At 38.9% G+C, this 15,938-nt stretch overlaps 1 protein-coding gene across 3 annotated transcripts in view; it reads left to right on the top strand.

Annotated features, from left to right (window-relative positions):
* The first annotated feature begins 5,649 nt into the window (after window positions 1-5,649).
* Window positions 5,650-15,938, top strand: part of LOC145986431 (uncharacterized) — a 57,051-nt gene continuing 46,762 nt past the window's right edge. The window contains exon 1 of one of the 3 annotated variants that reach the window (XM_083120447.1): window positions 5,650-5,672. The gene's annotated coding sequence lies outside the window, so the exon portion shown is untranslated. Of the gene's footprint in view, window positions 5,673-7,405; window positions 7,709-15,938 lie in introns of those variants that run through there. The other 2 variants (XM_083120446.1, XM_083120445.1) reach the window with 2 other exon arrangements.

The raw sequence follows: 15,938 nt of genomic DNA, 5'->3' as shown, positions 1-15,938 counted from the left end.
ATATTAAAAAGTCTGCGCGCTCCTTCCTTGCTGCAGTACCCGAGGGTGCATATACATTAAATATCCACACCGATCCCACAAACACACATGTAACCCTCCCTGATGGGTGGTATAATACCTTAGAGACAGGGATAGTTTTCTTAACAATTATTGCCGTTCCTGTGAACTGAGGGTTACTATTATTATAAACTGCATAGTCTATTCCTACCTCAAGGTTTTCTATACCGACTTCCTGTATACATACGATGTCCAAATCATAAGTTTTTAAATAATCTTTGAAAGCTTTAATTTTTACTGTCGAGGTAAATTTATTTATATTGATCGTGGCTAAATGAAATATTGTATCTTGCGCCATATCGTGTATGGTATTCAAATCTAGGTTATTCGTGACAAGTAATAGAAATACACAACAAAAAGTACCGGTTACTAACATTTCTGTTAAATATATCTCTTAACTCAACCCGTAAACAAAACCTTCTCTCACACTCAATACCAACAAAAGGGGGTGAGAGAAGGGAACATGAACACATCTAGTTAGTAACACATCTCTTATGTCAAATGTTCTATAACAAAAGTATTTACAGACTTTCTGTAGAGCCATTCTTCACATGTTTATCATCAAGAGCAAGGGTTGTTTTCAGATTGTTGGGTACACTTTGGGACAAGTTATCCCTCACTTGCGAAGGGGATAGTTGTTCACTTGGTTTCTTTGCTGGAGGCCCATTGATCGATTCGACGCGACGATTCCTCCTCCGTCTCTGCCTCCCCACTGGAGGTGATGATGTGATCTGCACCGATGAACGTGCTGGAGACTGGTCTGAGCTCGATCTGCAATGAACTTTCATCTGTTGTCGGTGAATCTTCGAGTGTTTCCCTTGGTTCTATTTCCTTAAAAGTGTTGGTGATCGGCAAACTGGGATCCTCGTCTTTGGTTGATACTGAACTCTCCATAAATTCGTCAGTACTTTCATCATTTGATGCGATTTGTCCTTTTCTGGACGACATTTGTGGAACACCCTGTATTGTCTCATCACTGACACATGCAGGTGGTTCGTTTTGTTGCTTGGTCGTTAGACCTGAGAGTATTGTAGGCTCACTGGTTATCACTTCTTCTGTGCTGTTCAAGTTATACGGGATGGGTCGGGCTCTTCCTGCATACGAATTGTCACCCACTCTTGCTGATGATCGCTGTCGATTGGGGCATTGATTGAAGAAGTATTCCTGGAAATCGAACGCCGAACAAGTCTTAGCTTGACCATTATGTGTGACCCAATACCTCCCTCCACTTATAGACACATAAGAAGGTATTGAACGTTTCAAGGTCATCTTTACAATTTTTCTGCCCGTACGTACTAGATATACGAGTTTCATTATACTTCTCATCTACTAATGTATGTATGGTTCCATATTGGTTCAAAACTACTCGTATCGGGTCATCGTCTAATTCACTTGGGATCACATGAAGTCGCACTATTACTGTTGCACTGTCCGCCCATGTCATTAAAACCTCATGGGCACCTTCCGAATCATTATTATACTTCTCATCTACTAATGTATGTATGGTTCCATATTGGTTCAAAACTACTCGTATCGGGTCATCGTCTAATTCACTTGGGATCACATGAAGTCGCACTATTACTGTTGCACTGTCCGCCCATGTCATTAAAACCTCATGGGCACCTTCCGAATCATTATACACATAAGATTCATTCGCTTGATTCAACAACCGTTCACACAGAAGCTTCGAAACTAGCTTCAGATACAAACATTTTCTAAAGTGATCTAACTCGATACTCACGAACTGATCCGGTGTTAGTGTCAATGTGTCGTTTATCCATTTGTGTAATCCCGTCGACGTGGGTTTGTCTCTGATGTTGCTGAAATTTATTTTCAGAGTGTTGACCCTTTTAATCGCCATTTGACGTCTATGTAGGCCTAACTTCCACAAGACACTTACGTAAAGCACTGGCTACGCGTACGCGTGATCGGGAGTTGTACACTGGCAAACTTAAAAAAAAAAGTCTCCCTCCTCTCAGTTAGATTGGAAGCAACAAACAAAAACCGATACTGAATTGGAAACACTCCAGCGCCAATGCCGAAACTCTATGCAAGATAAGGAAGAGCTGCACAGTTGTCAGTCGTGAACACCACACAGAAGAGTAATGTTAACCATGAGTCATCAAGGAATTAGCACAGCGTTTCTTTCTGTGGTCATTCGGCCTCGGAAGAAATATTTGTTGTCCATTTTGAGCTTTCAAGAAATCAGGTTCTGAGCTGGCGATTTATTTCCTTCATGAATGAAAATAGGTTGTTCATTTTTCGTTTCATTTCTCTCTTTTGTCATTAGCTCTAAAACAAATATAAAAAGAAAACGAGCAAAGAAGGTAGTTTCTTTCGGCACGTGACAGGCATATGTGGTAACTTTGCTATTTTTACGACCATATTATATCCCTCTTGTTTACTTTAAACGATAAGGACGAATGTTGGAGTGACCAGAAAAAATGAACAAACACAATAAGCTCTTAAATATTACCCACGCTTCGAAAATAGATGCCGGCCTCAGTGGCAGAGTGGTTATTACATCACGCTACGACGCCAGGGGTTCCGCCTTCGAATCCTGGCCTCGGCATGGGTTTGTGAGTGTCCATTCATCAATTTCATCATATCGTCACTAATCCCCATATTTGATTGAGTTTGATTGATTGAGTTTATGTTTGAAGTCCACTTTATGCACAGTAAGGCTAATCGGGACTGGACCTACAGTTTAAAGTGAAATCCGAACCACTATGTGCCTCCACCAGGTATCGGACACGGGAACCCTTGTTCACAAGGCGACGATGCTACCACTGCGCCATCGGGGAGGACTCCCCCATATTTGCAACTTAGCCAAAAGTGCCACAAGAAGCGAAGTAAAATAAAGCAAATCAATCAATTAAACAATCGAACATAGGGTCTCCGGTTTCATAGAGCAGTATACAAAGCACTCGGTCATGAAGACCCTCAAAATTGAAATAATAAATGGAACAAAAAACTTGATATTAGAGTATTTTAAGAGTTTAGGCAAATTAACAGTTCACGTCAACCTACAACAATTTCACCTGTATTGTGTGATATATGGTTCTGCCCTAATATAATTGAACGTGCTCTTGCGATAATAGTTACACATTTCCGTCTTGCAACACAGATCCTCGACTCGGCACGATATGTGCATTTCCTTGCCCCTTTTCTGTATTTTTTTCTATTTAGGATATTTTACGTTGCCTTTTTGCCTCTTGGTTAATCCGTAGCGATGAGAATGATTGACCAATTGATAACATGGATGTGATGGGGCAAACATGCCTTAATCATAGTTCGAACTTAAGACCTCTGTCTTCAAAGCACATTACAATCTGCCACGTGTGTCTTTTCATCTCCAGTCACCATTAATTTCAAGAGGTAGAAAACGACGTTACTCAAATAAATTGTATAAATAATTTCCATGACCATAAATATTTGTTGCACTTGTTGAGAGAAATCCATACCCTCGTAATGTTATAAGTAAACGTCGACCTAGTTGATGTGCCAGGAACCCTTCCTTGCACGAAAATCACACTGTGTCCACAGGATTTACGACTGAATGCTTACTAAAGTAATAGAAATGTGCATCCCCATTTCCATTAATCGTTCACTCTTCGTATATTTTGAGGTCAGCTAATTCGAACATACGACCCTAAGACAGCTACACACTGCCAAAAAAACTGCAGTGTCAACAAAGTAATTACTGTATATTTATATATTTCATTTTTGGTAATGGAATATTTTCCCCTTCAGATTCTTGTTTATGTTTGATTTGGTTTATTTTACTTCGCTTTTCTGCCACTTTTGGCTAAACGCGACAATGAGGATGAGCGATGAAATGATGAAATTGATGAAGGGACAGTCACAATGAACACCGAACGAACACAATGCCAAGGCGGTGTTTAAGCAAGCTGTGTTAACCACTCTACCACGGAGGCCGGAATCCTTTTTAGTTAGGAGAAATCGTTCCTTGACAGCGAACTAAGAACAGTTAATATGCGTCACGTCAGAGTTAGAATATTTTAAATTTCTAACAATCAATTGGGATTTATTCTTAACCATTTTTTTGCCTACATAACAACTTCCACACAGTTAAGATCGTTTACACTAAGGACAACAGCGTTAAAGTCTATGCTTTAAGGAATGATTAAGCACACTATGATGACGGAAAATAATAATTCACATGATTATATTGATGCATTAAACCGGTGAAACATTATATTTCGTTCAGGAAGAAATATTGAAAAACGCAGGGACACAATGACCAATTGATTTATTTATTTTACTTCGCTTTTCTTCCACTTTTGAGTAATCGCTTAGATAAGGATGAAAGGTGTGTTAAGACGAAATTTGTGAAAGGCAATCACAAACGTAGGATTCAGCCCAAACTTCACAGACCATTATACTGGCCTTGTATCTAGACGCCAGATCCTCGTTAGTCTGCAAAATATACTCCATTGTCACAATGACGTAAGCATTCGTAGAATACATTTGTAGCTATATCATTCTCCCCCCTCCCCCCAAGAAACGTGAGCTAAACTAGTGAGCATTCTGTGATATGTTCATTACTTCTCAGGAACCACTCGTGGTCTTCAACTAGTTTATCCTGAAAAAACTGCGGGTTAGAATGTTAACAGATATTTCAGGGACAATATCCAAAGAATACTGTCACATACGCAGAATGCAAAACATTTCTATTTTCTCATTTCTACTACACCCCTCGCGAAAAAAAGGCGGCTGGAGCGTGGTGCTGATCGTATCACCTCCAAAATGACCGAGCTCGAGAATATGCGGTGCCCTACTACCACACCCCCTAAATGTGCCTTCATGGCACGTTGCTATACGCACGAGGAACTTTCCTAACCTTTACTACTGCTAACTACTCATGCCAGGAATTTTGGTATTTTTTATACTTTTTTATTTGCCCATTGCTAACCTGGTTCATTCCCAGCCATAACAGCAATTAGTCGATGCAATAAAAATACGCCAAACTTAAAAAGAAACGGATGTCGGCGTGCGCGCACACAAAAATCTTCCACAAACTGCCCAGATCATGCCTGATAAGACTCCAACAGAAAGCTTTCCGGAAACAAGTTTACGTGCGCATAAGGTAGAGATGGCCTTGTCTGCAACTGCCTTCCCCCACTTTCTTATCCAATACAGGACTAATGAAGTGTTTCCAACTACCTTCCAATCTAACTATAAGGAGGGAAACCCTTTTTTAAAGTTCGCCAGTGTACGAATGAGCGATCGCACAACTTCCTTGTATCGCAGCTCTCGCCAGACTACACCGACTGAGCCACCGCGGCCAGTTTTGGATCACATTTATACGTCCTTTTTCCGTTTTTAGGTCCTTTTTTTATATTTTTAGGTCTTTTTATAGGTCTTTTTTTTTGCTATTTATAGGTCTTCAACTTCCGAGCCCTACTTATAACCCTCTGCCCACAAAGTGAGTTCGTATCATTGACGTCTTGCCTCATTTTAATTGGCTAGCATGCTCAGAGCCATGAGGAAGAATCAAGCCTGCTCAGTCGGGAGGCATCCATTAAGGGGGAAAGAGTGGAGTGACTCTTACTGTACACGTGAATCGTGAGTGTGGCTATGCGATGGGGGATGTAAGTTGATTGGGTTCCTTTTAATTCTCTTGTTAGATATTTATTTATTTGTTCAATATTAGGTTTGTTATTTTCAATTGATATTTAGATTATTATTAGTTTCAGTATCCAGGAACCTAATCTATAATTCTCGGTCTTATGGCCGCGGGCACTAATCACGTATTGTCCCCCAATTATTAATGAACTAAGTTGTAGGATATAAATTTATTTGAATTTGATATAAAAGGAAAGGAAAATGTTTACTAGTTGTCTATTAGAATTCTATATTCTGGCATTGTTAAAAATAAAATTGAAAAGATCCAAGTTCTGGTTTGAATTCGTAAAAATAATTTCTTAGAAGAATGGACTGGGACAACAGCTTACTTTCACTGGCACTCTGTATACAATAGATCCTGCTTTATGCAGTTGAGATTGAGAATGACTACAATGAGATGGGCCCTTTTTTACAGCTTAGTTATAATCTATAGATGATTTACCATGGTTCTAATCAACAACTAACATTGGTTTCTCCACTTGTGTTCTTTCATTTACGATAACAGTCTCTTCGCCTGTGTGAAAATGAACGTGTATATTATTGATACACAGCACAAAAAGCGTTATAGTTAAAAAAAAATAAGAAAGAGTTGGTTTGCCTCACTCAGAAAAATAAGATTGTCATAAATTTCAACTTGGTCCAGGACGGTAAATTTCCACTCGGCGCTGAATGTGTTGGTAAAGAATAATCCATAATAATTCCACGCGACGGTGCTTTTATTTATTATTTATTAATAACTGACTCATTTTTTACGTGATATCATACTTTTCTTATGGCTAGTAAATCCGGTTCTCTGTTTTGTACATACACATTTATCGAGAAGAATAGTTATTACAAAAAAATATATATTCTTCTTCACATCTCGCAATCTCTACCGCTTTCTTATTTACAGGAATTATAATTTTAAAATTGTTGTAACCGAAGAAAAATGACGAAAATACGAGGTCAAAATGTATGCGTAATACAAAGAAAACACACGTTAATATTAAATTAACGGATAGGGCATAGTGTATTATAATAAATATATAATGCGCTTACACATTTAATACATTTATCTTTATGATTTGGAGAGTTTTCAGAACCGTACTTCCCCCGTTCAATTACAAGAAAAAAACATAATGCGTAATGTAAAAATTTTTTTGTATTATCGACCCACGGCAGCTAATGACGACCCAAATTACGTCAAGTTTAGTGCTCTTTGTTCATAAACATACTATATTTAGATGGCGCAGCGCAGTGGTAGCGTCATTGCCTTGTAATCAAGGTGTCCTGGGTTCGATACCCGGTGGAGGCACATAGTGGTTCGCATTCCACTTTAAACTGTAGATCCAGTCCCGATTAGCCTTACTGTGCATAAAGTGGACTTAAAACACCAAATCAAAACCAAACCAAACATACTATATCTAGCCCGTCGGAGCTACCATGCCATTGCGCTTTAATATATTAATTCTTAGATTCAGAAGAATGTAATTTTCGGTAACTTATGAATTGCTACATAATGGTAAAGGTTTGCTAAACACAGTTTTTCTATCACTTTACACGAGAAATTCTTACCTTCGTTGAAAATAACGTTTTAATAGCCATCCTATCGCGTTCCAATGTAAAGCTTAGGGCAACTATATGACGAACGAAATTATTTAGGAACACAACAGGGCTAGCGCCAGTACCGCCTCCATCCAGCGTAAAAGTTCGGCAATGAACAACCCCATAAAGCAGCCCCGAAGGCTAGAAACCGCAAAGGATAGGCGATATGAGCCAAGATAAAGCAACAACAACAACCCCATTAAATTTAAATTTAATTTACCGGTGGTCGTACATTGTTCAGAGGTTGGCAACGCTGGTGCCACCATGGATTGAACGATTGAAAGGTAAAGCTTTATTTTGGTTCCTTCCCTAGTCTGTTTTCCCCTCAAATAGTTGTTACGTAATATCTGAAGATTTTTCTTAGTATACAACGAAGAAAGAAAATCACCGACGTGTGAAGAAATCCATCGGCAAAAAAGTAAGTACGTGTGTATGTAGTCTCGCGCTACGACGCCAGGGTCCCGGGTTCGAATCCCAGCTTGGCATGAATATTAGGCTAGAGTCTAGTTTACGTCCTTCTTGCCCACTCCTTCTTACCCGTTTTCGTCTTTCTTGCGCACTCCTTCTTGCCCGTTTACAAAACCGTGCTGGGTAAGTAAGTTTTTCTTTTTATACTTTCTGTCATTAACCATTCACGGGAACGAGGTATGCCTACGAGGTTAGGTTAGACCTGTTAGGTTAGGTTCCATTAGCACTCATTTCACCCCTAAATATGTGCTTCATCATCGAAAAATGTCCTCAGTATGTTCAATCACGCATATCCGGACAACATCGATTTTTCTCGATTTTCTCCTCCAGGAAATTTTTCCTCGCCTTGGGATTTAGTGGTACTAGTTTACTATCCTTCGGACAGATTTCTTCATTTCTACAGAAGAAACTACTTACCGTAATAAGTTCCTCTAGTATTGTCTAACATCTGGAAGGTGTTTTGTGTGATGTGGGAATGTTTCATAGCGGAAATTCAACCATTGACGCAAAGCCCCACGAACCATTCATACATAGCCCCAAAAACCATTTCCGGTAAGGTTAGGTTAGGTAGGGTCACAATAGGTTACAATAGTTAAAAATTAATTTCGAAAAAAAATATGCGTAACCCCACACACCATTCTCGCATAGCCCCACACACCATTCTCGCATAGCCACGCAAACCATTGACACATAGCCCCACAAACCATTTACGGAAACGTACGTTCTTCAGTTACAAAAACACTTTTTTTTTTTTAAAAAAAAAAATGATCAAAAAAACGTGAATACACGTTAAAAAATGATCCGCGAAGCAGATAGGTAAGTACAAATGTCAAAAATTGACGAAACTCAGAAGTTATAGGTGTCCGAAGGATAGTAAACGTTTACCGTCATGGATTATCGCGCGTTGTGCTTGTGTTTGGTCTATGTGGAGTGGGTATGCAGTGTGTCAACCTTCTTAACCGAAAAATACCTACTTTTGTGTTCATTATGTCATCACAAACCATTGACGGATATCCCCAAAAAAACATTCACGATAGCCCCACAAACCATTCACGGATAGTCCCACGAACCATTGACGGATAGCCCCAAAAACCATTCACAATAGCCCCATGAACCATTTCTGGAAAGTTAGGTTGGGTTAGGTTAAGTAAGCATAGTTTAAAAAAAATCTCGTAAAATAAAGGCACGTTTGGAAACACTGGCGAGACATCATGACTTTCGACGCTCGCACCATCTGCACATACATAATGGAAACAACGGCATAATGTTACAGAAAATGCAAGTTCCTTACGTAACAAGTGATTATTTCTTGTTATGCAGCATTCTATGGTGAAGTTTTCAGTTTCCGCAAAAGAAAATACCTCCAAGAATTTCGACAATGGTACAGAAACTGATTTCAGTAAGTAGTTTCTCCTGTAATTTTGAAGAAATCCATTCGGGCTATATCAGATATTTACCTTTCAAAGAAATCGGGGAACACTCCCATCATCTTCAATTAAGCCCTGTATTCATATAGAGCAACCATCCGGTCCGCTCGGCCCATAAGGAAGCATGGTCCACTCTCCCCCTCCCCTCGTCGTGGGAATATGGTGCACAGGAGTTGCGGGTCTGCACAGGTTTCTTTGCTTGTGGTTCCACTATACATGGGTGTGCTTGTGTATGTGTGTTTATTGAATTACCAGCCAAAAAATGGAGGAACGAATGTACAATATAGAGAATGTCTCAAATTTCGTTAATATTTGGTATACTAACTAAATTTGGCCTTCTAATCACGAATCTGTTGTTAAAATGCAGGGGCCACATGTGGAAATCGTGAAAAAAGCATATATAATTTATTTTTTTTTAGTTGTATCGCATTTTTTTTATGAACAAAATTTTAACTAAGCTTACCTAACCTAATGTTACCGGAAATGGTTCGTGGCGCTATCCGTGAATGGTTTGTGAGGCTACCCATGCATTGTTTGTGGGGCTACCATTAGAAGGCCACTGTGGCCGAGTGGTTAGCACACCTGGTTCGAATTCCGCTCGGGCTTGGTTGTTTGTGAATGTCCATTCATCAATTTAATAATTTCATCACTCATCCCCATCTTCGCAAATTAGCCAAGAGGCACAAAACGCGAAATAAAATAAACTATTAGGGTTTGAGAACTAGTCATCCTCAGCAATCGCTTAAGATAAACATAGATTTATGGCCTAAGGCAATATGCTTTCACAGCATTTTGCTCCAGAAATGCTTGTAAAACCCCAAAGAACAGGAAAAATAACAAATATACCATAAATATTTTTTTGGCGTTCCCTCGAAAATTTTCATAATATAATTAAGACAACTTCGGCATAAAACATTAAAATATAAACAAAATATGAAGCTTTTGTCAAAATATTATGAAATATGAAATTTTTTTCATGCGCAATGGAGTCTATGCCTATCGGAACGTAAAAATCTCAAGTTTTTTCGCTGTCCAGTAAAAATAGAGAATATGAAATTTCATAAAAATCCATTCTCTAGTTATGGATCTGAAGTAAATAGAGTATGATAAGAGACGAGACATGTTAGTTGAGGAAGTTACAGAGAACACTTTAGTCCAGAATGTCTTTGTGGACACCATCATTTTCATAACAGAATTATGCGCCTCCAGGTACGGTGTGAAATTCTATGCAGCATTGTGTGAGTGATCGTCTCAAATGCATGCCGAACGGCTTCTTTCAGTTCGTTAGTTGTGTGGTAATGTGTGCCGGTAACTTTGATATAACCCCCCACAATGCGTTATCACACAATGAAAGATCAGGACTTCTGGGAGGCCAGTTCAGAGGTGCTGACTTTGGAGAACCATTTCCAATCCATCTGTTACAAAACACTTCATTAAGATATTCTGGCACAGCAATCGATTAATGGGCTGATGCTTCATATTGCTGAAACCAGATGTGATCGATAAGTCCTTCGGCTTGCAGTTGAGGGACAAACCAGTCTTGTAACATGGTGAGATAGGTTTCACCGTTGACAGGATCCTGAAAGAAATATAGATTGGAAAGGGATGTTGCTGAGATTGCAGCCAAAAGCATAACATGGGGAGAGTTCTTTTCCACACCTTCAAAGAAGTGGTGATTTTCTTTATCCCACAGGTAAACATTTCTCGTTTTTGCGCTGCGTTAGATCGCACCCTCGTCCGAAAAAATCACTGTTCCACATGCGGGTATTATCTGAAAGACGTTGAGTAATCGCTCACAAGCTGCATGACATTTCATCAGGTCATCATCACTTAATTCATTGACATAACATGGTTTGAATGGTTTCAACCCTAAATCTTGTTTCATATGCCTGCGTAATGTTGTGTATAGAACTCCCAATTCTTGTAATTGCTTGAGGATTGATTTTGTTGGTGACCTTTCAACGGATGCAGCAGCCTGAGCACACGTTTCTGCTCTCGTCGATGGGCATCCGGAGCGGGGTCTGTCTTTGATCGAACCGGTTTTGAAAAGTTTTCTCTCCCATCGCAATATCGTTTGCTTTGGTGGGGTTCGGCTTGTTAAATCTTGCAACAAAATCCGTTCGGATGTGCTTCATTGATTTTCCTGTTTGATGTCGCTCATGTGCCCAGGTGCTCATGACAATCCGTTCCTCCAAGGTATACGTTGACTCATCAATAAACCTCTGATTTTAGGTTTTCAACCTACTACTTTTTCCTTTGTAGGTAAATAAGAAATAACAAGTTACATCAATGTTTCATTAAAAAATGCAACAACCGGTGAAGTTTTATAGTGCTTAAAATAACCTACTTTGCTTGTTAGAACCTATTTGAGGTTTATGTGCCTAAATCAAACCTTTTTTTTTTTTTAGGTTTTTATATGTTTTTAAACGTTTTTCAGGATTTTCACATCACACAGAGGTATTTGCTTGGTTTGGTACTGAAAAAATTCATTGACTAACGTGTTTGGAACATACTTTCAGTCTATTTCCCTCCCTCCTAAATCCATAATGTCTTTTCAAAGCTCTAAACAAAGCAAATTGTCTGGCGCCATTGTTACCTGCACAGTTGAAAGTGCAAACTTGTGATCCGTGTGGTTTTGCTCACTTTCGCGTTAGTTTGGTACTTATCTGGCATTCATGCCTTGTGAAGTTATGTTTCAGCATTTAAGATGATCCACACAGACAAAAGGCAGAGTTTGACTGTGGATAACATGAAGATTGTTATGTATTCAGGCTGGCCACACTAGTATAAAATTCCACTATAATTCCCTGTTTTCAAGGCGAACTTTCAAAAATTTCAAGAGTGCAAGCAGATGTTTTTCAGCCTTACGTATTACTGCTTCTCACCAACCACATACATATAAAACACAAATATATTAACAAATAAAGGACCTGTGCGATTCCAATGTATCCAAAAATTCTAAGTTAGTTAAATGGTATATATATTTAAAATATTTAATTTAAGGTACGGGAGTTTACATTGGCCATTTCATCAACGCAGACTAAAATTCATCTATAAACACAAGTCACAAATGTTACTGGAAAATAAATTTATATTGTATAACAAGTTCAACTCAATTTTACCTAATCAACTTCAACATACCTTGCAGTATTCTTCTGTCTCTTAGATAGATTGTTCTGTAGAGGACACTAACAAAGAAAAGGAATTGAAATATTTCTGTTTTATTTTCCGTGCTGCTTTCTTTTCTTTTCCTTCCTCGATTAAATTAAAAGTTAAACTGTGAAAAATTTGGCTCAGGGCATTAATAAATATGTATAAATTCAATGGGATCTGGATTAATAAAAGTTGGAATTTTTCACGTCAATGGAGAAAAATTCACGCAGAATTCCCGGTGAGTTTCCACCCAGGTATTGTGCAGCAAATTATACATGCGTAATTGATTCTTCATATCAGCAGAGTAACTTTCGCTAGCAACATAAGTATAGAATTACAATAATTTGTGGATTATTTTTAAAATTATGTATGCAAATGAAAATTTCGTTAGAAAATTAATAATTGGTTGTTAATAAACTTAAGATTTCTTACATTTTTTTAATGATTGTACGAGTACCTAATCAATATTTTTCATGAATTTTGAACAGTTTTAATTTTCCGAGCCTAATTTAATATTTTTAGAACCTATTTTGGGATTTTGAGAGCCTATTTTAGGAACCTAAAAGCACACTTTTTAGAACCTAAAAATTCGAGGTCTACTCATCAGCCATTTCATAGTATCTGTAATGACACAATGAAAAACAAATCGTGAGAGGTACATCACTATCTGCAAACAGCAACTACTACCACTTAGAACTACAACCACTAAGTATCACTACGAACCACTACCACAGCACAGACTCTCATACCTACGGGGTAATGGGACTATTGGCTCACCCTGTACTGTCTATTGAGTACTCTCGGAAAGAATTGAGAATTCTGGAAAACTCATGGAAATCTCAGGGAAAATGTATTTGTAGTTCATGTGGGCAACCCTGAATTAACACCGCAATACATGTGCAGTGGAGTAACGCTGTTTGGACAGAACTAATTATCATGCGAGGGTGTACCCAAAAGAAACAGTTTTTTTAAAGCCATGTTTTTTTTTTTGTTTTTTTTGTACAAAACATCCTTATCACCTTCAAAGTACGCTCCATGACACTTAATACATTTGTCCAATCTGTGATTCCATTCTTGGAAACTCATCTGTTGTGATGGCTGACAGCTCCTTCCTCGTTTTTTTCTTCCTCTTCTATGTTGTCAAATTGCTGACCCTTCATATCCCTCTTCATTTGGGGAAACGAAAAAAAAGTCGCACGGAGCGAGGTCAGGTGAGTAAGGGGCATGGGGCAAGAGTGTCATGCTGTTTTTTGCCAAAAACTTGTGCTCGGAGCTCTTCTTTCAAAGCACGGCATGTTTCCACTCGACACTCTTTTTGCTGGTCACTCAGATTATGAGGCACAAATTTTGCAGCGACCCTTCTCATTCCCAAATCTTCCGTTAAAATTCACTGAACCGAGCTCCAAGATAGTCCAGATAACTTCCCCAGCTCTTTAATGGTCCGTCGTTGGTCTTCGAACACAAGTTCACGAATTTTATCGACATTTTTGTCCGTTCTGGAAGTTGACGGACTTCCAGAACGGGATTTGTCATCTATCGACATGTCACCTTTCTTCAAGCAAGAAAACCATTCGTACACTTGAGTTTTACCCATAGCGCTGTCCTTGTAAGCTGTGTTCAATATCACAACCATTTCTGCGGCATTTTTCCCGAGCAGGAAACAAAATTTCACAACCACACACTGTTCTCTTACATGGGCCATCACAAAAAACGAGGTGCGAGCGAAACTGCTTTTACGAAAAAAAATCACCGTGACCAGAGACAACCTTCTCTGGCGAAGCCACTGGCTGCACTGAACTCGCAACGAGTTGCTCGAGGCTTGCCTCGCGGCAAAAAATCGTACTACGGAAGATCTGCCCAGCGCAGCGTTATTATTATTTTTTTTTTTTTTGGGTACCCCCTCATAGTATTGCACGTTGTTGTTGGATGTATCTGTTCTTTCAGAAATTCTTTTGCACAAGTGCTATCTCCAAATCGTTACAATGCCCATTTTCTGTAGCTGCGCTACTGTCAAGATGCCAGAGTTTCTGTGCATGCAGCTCCATACTGCCCACACGTGTATTGTTGTTTCTGTTTTAGAACATTCATTGCCGAGGTTCCCTGTCCGAATTCTTGCTGTGAAAATCGATTGCTAGGCGGAGCAGATGAAATTTTGGACCTGATGAACAAGCTGAGTGAGACACAGAGGTTGCATGCAAAGTGTGTGTCGATGCTGCTACAAAGTGATTTGCAGTATTGTTTAGTTCTACTGTGTATAATGTTTTACTATTAATAGTGTTGAAATAAAGTTTCTGTTTAGCAGATGTACTACTAATAATATATTATAAGTACATAATAAACAAATATATAATATATGTAATACATTATTAAACTACTTATGATAATATATTCTCTGTGATGCCATAGTATTTACATACAAGGTTCGCCCATAAAAAAAACAACTTTTTTTTGAGGAAAGAAAACAAGTAATTACCTTCAAAACAATCACCAGTTCTTGGAAACACTGTTGATAGTCATTGACAGTAAGTGTTCGTAAAATATGCGTACCATTTAATTTAATGTCCCCGACATCGTCAAGTCTTCACCCTTTCATAGCCATCTTAAGCTTGGGAAAAATGAGGAAGTCAGCAGGTGATAAGTCTGGAGAATATGGAGGGTGATTGATCACTGTCAATGAATGCTTAGCAAGGTATTGTTGTACAGACAATGCGGTATGAGGCCGAGCATTATCGTGTAATAGAAACCATTGGCCAGAATCACAGAGGTCCTTCCTAACCTGCTTCATCCTGTTTCTGAGTCGACCAAGCACTTCCTTGTAATACCACTGATAGATTGTTTGGTTTTGAGGGACAAATTCATGTTCTATCACCATTCACCAGTGCACAAAATTTCTCCACATATTCGTCATTCCTTGACGTTGAAGGGCATCCTGATCCTGGTTCATCCTCGACACTTTCACGTCCACCTTTGAAACAATTGTACCAGTTATACATCTGGGTTTTTGATAATGCTGCATCACCATACACTGCCCATATCATCTGTAACGTTTTGGTAAACAATTTACCCAATTTGTAACAAAACTTTATAGTGTAACGTTGTTCCATCTTGGTACGTGTATTTTGTACACTGCACAAGACCTGCATCTGATGCACGCTTGCCTCGATGCTGACTGCCTGTAACAGGTTGAAACATGCACTGACGGGAAGTTTAGATATTGCTCTTTGCAGTGTTGCCGGAATACGGTACCTTTTTATTTGGTTTGGTTCTTTTTAGTTTGGTTTCTTTATGGGTGGACCTTGTATGAAGAAGTTCTGTGCCTAACTATTCCAAAGAGAACAACCTGCACCTAAATTTCCACAAATGGTTAATTCCATGTCAAAAAAATAAATAAATTTGAGATCGTAAACTTTTACGGACAGCCTTTCCATAAGTCTGTGGTACTCTATAGGGGCTAGGAGACTGGGTAGGAACACTGCTGGAACTAGGTTCTTGTCCTGTGTGCACTGCTAACTTCTTACGCAACCTACATTGTCTCTGTCTTTCTCTGGCTGCTGCTCTTTGTTTCTTCTTTGCTGATTCACTCAAAGATTCAGCTACATG

This window comes from Lepisma saccharinum, chromosome 4 (genome assembly GCF_977018435.1).
Source record: "Lepisma saccharinum chromosome 4, izLepSacc3.1, whole genome shotgun sequence".
Taxonomy (NCBI): domain Eukaryota; kingdom Metazoa; phylum Arthropoda; class Insecta; order Zygentoma; family Lepismatidae; genus Lepisma; species Lepisma saccharinum.
Note: the sequence above shows the minus strand (reverse complement) of the source record. Positions and strands in the feature narration are given on the sequence as shown.